Here is a 7,834-nt window from a genome sequence, read left to right as displayed (position 1 = left end):
AAAATAAAAAGTCCCCGAAATGTCTTGCTTGATATAGGTCATATTTTGACATTGCATATTGTTTTCATTCCAGTGTCGCAAGATTTTCGCTATATTGCAGTATTTTACAGTAATACATTTTTTAATTTCCTATATTTTTATAATTTTCATGATAAACATTTTCTAACAAAAAATGTAAACAGTTAATATATAGCAAAAAATAAACTAAGACTTTGATGGTAGCATTGTTTACCTAGAGGAGATCAAACACAGCATTGAGCATGCTCTGCTGTTCTTTAAGCTGATTGGCTCATGAATCATCTCTCAGCATCTACCCTTGTCTGTCCCACACACATTCACTTTGCTTTGTGCCTTTAAATAGTACGTTGCTCTAAAGTTTGTGCTCTTGTGTTTGGTAGAATTGACCCTAATTTAACACCTAAACCTTCTGATCATCTTCTCAGGCTTCTGTTACTAAGCCCAAAAGACGACACTGACACAGATGACAGTTAACAGCCTTTATTTTCCTGTACAACATTGTGCGCTTTTGCGCTGTGCCTAGCTTTTATACACAGTCTGTCCATCTTGGCCAGTTTGCACTCTGCTGTTCACCCTCCTCTCTCCTTGGTCCCGGCTCTTACTAATATAAGGAAAGGTTCGATTACTTCAAATGCACTTACCTCCGTCCGGGGCTGCACTTGCGTCACCACTCCCGTGCTCTCCCTCCTGCAGCTAAGCACTAACCTCCGCCGCGCCCCCACAATGTGCATGTACATTGAATTTTAATATATGTTAAGAATGTATTTTACTTTTTTTTTCATGGTCATGTATTTCATTTATTTATGTAATATGTATTTCTTATATCCTTCCAGAGGACTCACCACCAGCAGGAAGATTCAGTGGGACTGGTACGGCGCAGTGTGATTTGGGTGGCGGACGTGGAGACTGCTGCCCCCTCGACCTGGTAACGGATAAGCGGATGAAGATGGATGGATGGTATGTCTTATATTTCCATTATACAACTCTACTGTGCATATAATTGTGTAGGAAAGGGTAATACAGTCTAGGGTGGGTTGATAACAGTGTGGGGGAGGTTCGTAAAGGGTAAATATATATACTATCTCACCTTTACTTTGTGATTTTTTTCCCATTGTCTCAGTAAGTCTGGGAATGCAACTACCGTGATAGGAGAGGGACCACTGTTATAGTTTTTGGAAATTTTAAAAATTTAAACTTTAAGTTTACCTTGGTTACTGGGTTTGACGTTTGTAGATTTCAGAATTTAGTCAGTGCCAAGGAACACATTTATTCGTGTTCATTTTATGCAATGCCTTGTATCGTCAATGTCTGAGACATTGTTACTAACAGATAAGCCGAATACAGCAAAAGTCAACAAATGTGACTTTTCATTCTTTTTGCATTGCAATGGGTTTCTCTGTTCTAATCCTGTCAGTGATGCAAAACAGTCCCATAGGACGAGAAGCTTTAAATTCCGAAATAGCAGCTAGCATTCTCCCCCCAACAGTTTGCCTGCAGACACAGTAAAGCATATTGATGTGGCACTGACCCAAACCTATTTGGAACGACTGAGGGTTTAGGATTATCCTATTTAAATAACAGCACATACAAATACTTTGAGGGAGGAATGCATAGCGATGTTTAATAAATAAAGCTCAAGCTAGTTTTTTTTTAACTTCATTACTTACAGACCTAGATTTTTGAAGCACAGATTAATGTTACATTAAGCAATTTCTCCCCCATAGGGCTTCCTGCAATCGATACTAAAATATTACAGCATTTTAACATCCTGTACTGCGTTTTAAGTTTCCAAGAAGTGATAGTGAGTTACATTCCCTTTGCACAGCAGTGCAGAATTTTATTACTATGTTTAATTTTAAAGAAAAGCCTGATAGTGAAGACGTCTTATCAGACAAAAAAAAAAAAAAAAAGAAAGGAAAAAAAAATGCTGACATTCATCTTTGCACATTTTAGTCAAACTAGAGCATGGCTCTTTGGGGGTTAATGTCTTTAAAAATGATGTTGATGAAATTTAATGAATCGTATTAATGATCCTCCTCCTTTGCAGAGACGGTGACCAAGGGAAGATCCTGCCCGGAGGAGCTGCCTCTTCTGTGTTGTTGCACACACTTGTACAGTGGTTGTTTGGTTTCCCCAATGTAGAGGTCAGGGTAGTCCTCACTGCACTGTGCTGTTTGTCAACGTGGTATGTTGTCCTTTAGATTAATCGGTCTTTGTCGAAGGGTGTTGATGGGTCTGAAATGGACAGTAATTTGGTGATGGTTAAAAGTTATTTTGGAGGTCCCGGCTACATAAGGAATGACAATGTTGTTCTATTTGTTACCGTTCTCCTCTCTGTTCTTCTGGTTGGTTTTGGTGGCTTTGGAGAAGGCCCAGTTGGGGTAGCCGCAGGTCTATAAAGCTCCTCTGATGTCAGACTGTTCCTTAGCCTTGTCCTCCTCGGTCAAGGCCCGAGTTGGGCCGTTGACCTACAGGGCACTGATGGAAATTGGGCTACTGTTGGTCAGAGACAGAGAAGAAGAGGAGGGTGTTTGGTTAGGAGAAAAGAGGAAGAATAGAAGTGTTGGTCTGAAGTTTGGAACTCTGAATGTAGGTACAATGACAGGGAAAAGTAGAGAACTAGCTGATGTGATGGAGAGAAGAAGAGTAGACATTTTGTGTGTGCAGGTAGAGAATGAAGGGGAACAGTGACACACGAATAGCACGAAAGGAAGTGACGTTCCCTCAGGTGCTGTGGGAACCGGCAGTAACACTGAACTCTCCGATGGGTTTTAATCGTTTTCACTCCATTATTTTGGGTTAACAGTCGTTCACATTAGTGCTGTTTGTGGCCGCGGGCTCTTGTTTTCATTAGAGAGGCTGTAAAGGCCTCATGACGTGCTGTCATCAGCGTAAGGATGGTGACAAAAATGAAAGAGAAGGTTTAGATCATATGTGTCCAACTCAGGGCCCGCGGTCCAAATGCGGCCCGCCAAGTCATTTTGCGTGGCCCACTGGAGCTTAAAAAAGTTAAATTACCTGCTTCCGTGCTGCTGAGTTTCTTAACTTGACAAAAATATATTTCACAGAGCAGTGAACAATATTTGATACTGAAACCTGTATTAATACACTATGACTGGTTGTGGTGTGTTGTACCAAATTGCTGAGTGAATGAGTTGATGGTTTGAATGCAGAGGACACATTTCAAATGTACAACGACGATAAAGGAGATTCCTCTTCCTCTTCCTCTTCCTCTTCCTCTTCCTCTTCCTCTTCCTCTTCCTCTTCCTCTTCCTCTTCCTCTTCCTCTTCCTCTTCCTCTTCCTCTTCCTCTTCCTCTTCCTCTTCCTCTTCCTCTTCCTCTTCCTCTTCCTCTTCCTCTTCTTCTTCTTCTTTGTCTTCTAATCACTTTTCTCTATCTAATTCTTCCCCTCTCTCTCCTCTCAGGCCAGTTGATTGAGCGAGTTCTGCTCTCCTCCATGTTGAACCCCAGTGAACAGTGGCAGACGTATCGTCACCACGGGCGGATTCTCAGCCTGGAATATCGTCTCCGCTTCCGTTGTGACTCCAACTACTACGGACCGTTCTGTAACAAGTTCTGCCGGTCCCGCGACGACTTCTTCGGCCATTTTAACTGTGACCACAGCGGCTCCAAGGTCTGCATGGACGGTTGGACCGGGCATGAGTGCAAAGATGGTGAGGGAGTGAATAATATTTCAAAATGTAAAAGACAAAAATGCCTTGATTGATTTCGATCTGGAATTTATTTTAATAGAATTTTTCTCTAAATTCCAATCTATTTGTAAGAACACCGTGTCCTGCTCAGATCATATTTATAACCAACAAAATAAATCACCAGTTTTTTTTTCTAAAGGCCAGAAAGCTTTTCTCGTTTTCTCATCAATGGTCTTGGCCTGAATTAAGCCAGCCACTAGGGTACACGAAGCCGTGTTTATAGTGCCGGTCCCAAGCCCGGATAAATGGTGAGGGTTGCGTCAGGAAGGGCATCCGGCGTAAAACGTTTAGCTAAATCAAATATGCAGATCAATAAAACGATTTCTATACCGGATCGGTCGAGGCCCGGGTTAACAACGACCGCCAACAGTGCCGTTGACCAACAGGGCACTGATGGAAATTGGACTACTGTTGGTCAGAGACAGAGTCAGAGACAGAGAAGAAGAGGAGGGCGTTTGGTTAGGAGAAAAAGAGAAAAGATGAAGAATAGAAGTGTTAGTCTGAAGTTTGGAACTTTGAATGTAGGTACAATGACAGGGAAAAGTAGAGAAATAGCTGATGTGATGGAGAGAAGAAGAGTAGATATTTTGTGTGTGCAGGAGACCAGGTGGAAGGGCAGTAAGGCTAGAAACATTGGAGGAGGCTACAAACTGTTTTATCATGGTTCAGATGGGAAGAGAAATGGAGTAGGGGTGATCCTAAAGGAAGAATATGTAAGAAATGTGGTAGAGGTGAAAAGAGAGTCAGACAGGTTGATGTGTGTGAAGGTAGAAGTAGAAGGAGAGATGATTAATGTTGTTAGTGGTTATGCCCCACAGGTGGGCTGTGAGTTGGAAGAAAAGGAGAAGTTCTGGAAGGAGCTAGATTGGATGGTAGAGAGTATCCCCAGGAGAGAGAGAGTGGTGATTGGAGCAGACCTAAATGGTCATGTAGGGGAAGGGAACAGAGGAGATGAGGAAGTGATAGGCAGGTTTGGTGTTAGGGAGAGAAACGTAGAAGGACAGGCAGTGGTAGATTTTGCAAAGAGAATGGAAATGGCTGTGGTAAACACATATTTCCAAAAGAAAGAGGAACATAGGGTGACTTACAAGAGTGGAGGCAGGTCCACACAGATAGATTATATTCTATGTAGAAGATGTAATCTGAGGGAGATTAGAGACTGTAAGGTGGTGGCAGGTGAGAGTGTAGCCAAACAACATCGGATGGTAGTGTGTAAAATGACGATGGAGGTGACAAAAAGGAAGAGAGTGAAGACAGAGCAGAAGATCAAGTGGTGGAAACTAAGGAAAGAGACATGTTGTGAAGACTTCAGGAAGGAAGTAAGGGCAGTTCTGGGTAGTGTTGAGATATTCCCAGATGATTGGGAGACTACAGCTGCAGTGATGAGGGAGACAGGTAGGAAGGTGCTAGGTATGTCCTCTGGGCAGAGAAAGGAGGACAAAGAGACCTGGTGGTGGAATGAGGAGATCCAGGAGAGTGTGCAGAGAAAGAGATTAGCGAAGAAGAGATGGGACAGTGACAGAACAGAAGAGAACAGACTGGAGTACAAAGAGAGGACAAGGGAGGTGAAGAGGGAAGTGGCCAAGGCCAAACAAAAGGCATATGAGGAGTTGTATGAGAGTTTGGAAACAAAGGAAGGAGAAAAGGAGTTGTATAGATTGGCGAGACAGAGAAATCAAGCTGGGAAGGATGTGCAGCAGGTGAGGTTGATTAAGGACAGAGAGGGGAATGTGATCACAAGTGAGGAAAGTGTGCTGAGAAGATGGAAGGAATACTTTGAGGAGTTGTTAAATGAGGAAAATGAAAGGGAAAGTAGAAACGAGGAGCCAGAGACTAGTAGGAAGAAGGTAGATCAGGTTAGAAAGGATGAAGTTAGAAAAGCCCTGAAGAGGATGAAGAGTGGAAAGTCAGTTGGTCCTGATGACATACCAGTGGAAGTATGGAAGTGTTTAGGAGAAGTGGCAGTAAATTTCCTGACTGGTTTGTTTAACAGAATTTTAGAGACTGGCAAGATGCCTGATGAGTGGAGAAAAAGTGTTCTGGTGCCAATTCATAAGAAGGGTGATGCACAGAGTTGTAACAACTACAGAGGGATAAAGTTGATGAGCCATACAATGAAGATTTAGGAAAGAGTAGTTGAAGCTAGGTTGAGGCAGGAAGTGGAGATTTGTGAACAACAGTATGGTTTCATGCCTAGGAAGAGTACCACAGATGCAATATTTGCCTTGAGGATGTTGATGGAGAAGTACAGGGAAGGTCAGAAGGAGCTGCATTGTGTATTTGTAGATCTAGAAAAGGCATATGACAAAGTGCCAAGGGAGGAATTGTGGTTTTGTATGAGGAAGTCAGGAGTGGCAGAGAAGTATGTTAGTTTGGTGCAGGACATGTATGAGAATAGTACAACAGTAGTGAGGTGCGCTGTTGGGAGGACAGAAGACTTCAAAGTGGAGGTGGGACTACATCAAGGATCGGCCCTGAGCCCCTTCTTGTTTGCTGTGGTGATGGACAGATTGACAGATGAGGTCAGACAGGAGTCCCCATGGACTATGATGTTTGCAGATGACATTGTGATCTGTAGTGAGAGTAGGCAGCAGCTAGAAGAGAACCTAGAGAGGTGGAGGTTTGCACTAGAAAGAAGAGGAATGAAGGTCAGCCGCAGCAAGACAGAGTACATGTGTGTAAACGAAAGGCAGAACAGTGAAATAGTGAGGCTACAAGGAGCAGAGGTGGTGAAGGTGCAGGAGTTTAGGTACTTAGGATCAACTGTTCAGAGCAGCGGAGACTGTGGAAGAGAGGTGAAGAATAGAGTACAGGCAGGATGGAACAGCTGGAGAAAAGTGTCAGGAGTGATCTGTGACAGAAGAGTGTCGGCTAAGATGAAGGGAAATGTTTACAGGACAGTGGTGAGACCAGCCATGATGTATGGTTTAGAGACAGTAGCAATAGGCAGAAGACAGGAGGCGGAGCTGGAGGGGGCAGAGTTAAAGATGCTAAGATTCTCTTTAGGAGTGACAAGAATGGACAGGATCAGGAATGAGGTCATTAGAGGGACAACACAGACAGGAAGGTTTGGAGAAAAGGCTAGAGAAGCCAGAATGAGACGGTTTGGACATGTGCAGAGGAGGGACAGTGGATACATTGGTAGAAGAATGTTAGAGATGGACCTACCTGGTAGGAGACAAAGACGACGGCCAAAGAGGAGATATATGGATGCAGTGAGGGAGGACATGCAGATAGCTGGAGCCAGAGCAGAAGATGGAGAGATGGAAATCAATGAATCGCCGTGGCAACCCCTGAAAAAAGGAGAAAAAGAATATTTTGGTACATCAGCTATTGATCAAACAGTGTTCAAAAATAAAAGTTCCTCAAAAATCACAAACTTTGCACTTTTTTTGCCTTAAAATACTGGTAACAGCAACCATTGATAACAGTAGTACACACTTTAGGCTGTAGTATAGACATACTAAGTATAAAGTATATATTTTTTTCTGACTTTTAACTACTAACTGAATGTAGGTACAATGACAGGGAAAAGTAGAGAACTAGCTGATGTGATGGAGAGAAGAAGAGTAGACATTTTGTGTGTGCAGGTAGAGAATGAAGGAGTGATGATAAATGTTGTTAGCGGTAGGCTGTAAGTTAGAAGAAAAGGAGAAGTTCTGGAAGGAGCTGGATTGGATGATAGAGAGTATCCCCAGGACGGAGAGAGAGTGGTGATTGGAGCAGACCTTAATGGTCATGTAGGGGAAGAGAACAGAGGAGATGAGGAAGTGAAAGGTAGGTTTGGTGTTAGGGAGAGAAACGTAGAAGGACAGGCAGTGGTAGATTTCGTGAAGAGAATGGAAATGGCTGTGGTAAAAAGAAAGAGGAACACAGGGTGACGTACAAGAGTGGAGGCAGGTCCACACAGATAGATTATAGTCTATGCAGAAGAGGAGGTAATCTAAGGGAGATTAGAGACTGTAAGGTGGTGGCAGGTGAGAGTGTAGGCAAACAACATCGGATGGTAGTGTGGATGGAGGTGACAAAAAGGAAGAGAGTGACGACAGAGCAGAAGATCAGTGATTAGGGAGACAGGTAGGAAGGTGCTAGGTATGTCCTC

At 43.2% G+C, this 7,834-nt stretch overlaps 1 long non-coding RNA gene across 1 annotated transcript in view; it reads right to left on the bottom strand.

The window, feature by feature from the left end:
* Window positions 1–1,080: 1,080 nt before the first annotated feature.
* Window positions 1,081–7,834, bottom strand: part of LOC103394773 (uncharacterized) — a 7,793-nt gene continuing 1,039 nt past the window's right edge. Inside the window, exons 2-3 of the long non-coding RNA XR_523191.3 lie at window positions 2,342–2,514; window positions 1,081–2,253 (exon numbers count right to left, since the gene is read on the bottom strand). This is a non-coding gene — a long non-coding RNA (uncharacterized LOC103394773). The remainder of the gene's footprint in view (window positions 2,254–2,341; window positions 2,515–7,834) is intronic.

Source organism: Cynoglossus semilaevis, chromosome 19, assembly GCF_000523025.1.
Source record: "Cynoglossus semilaevis isolate Cse_v1.0 chromosome 19, Cse_v1.0, whole genome shotgun sequence".
NCBI classification, from domain to species: Eukaryota; Metazoa; Chordata; class Actinopteri; order Pleuronectiformes; family Cynoglossidae; genus Cynoglossus; species Cynoglossus semilaevis.
The sequence above is the reverse complement of the archived record's forward strand: the minus strand, read 5'-3'. Positions and strand labels throughout refer to the sequence as shown.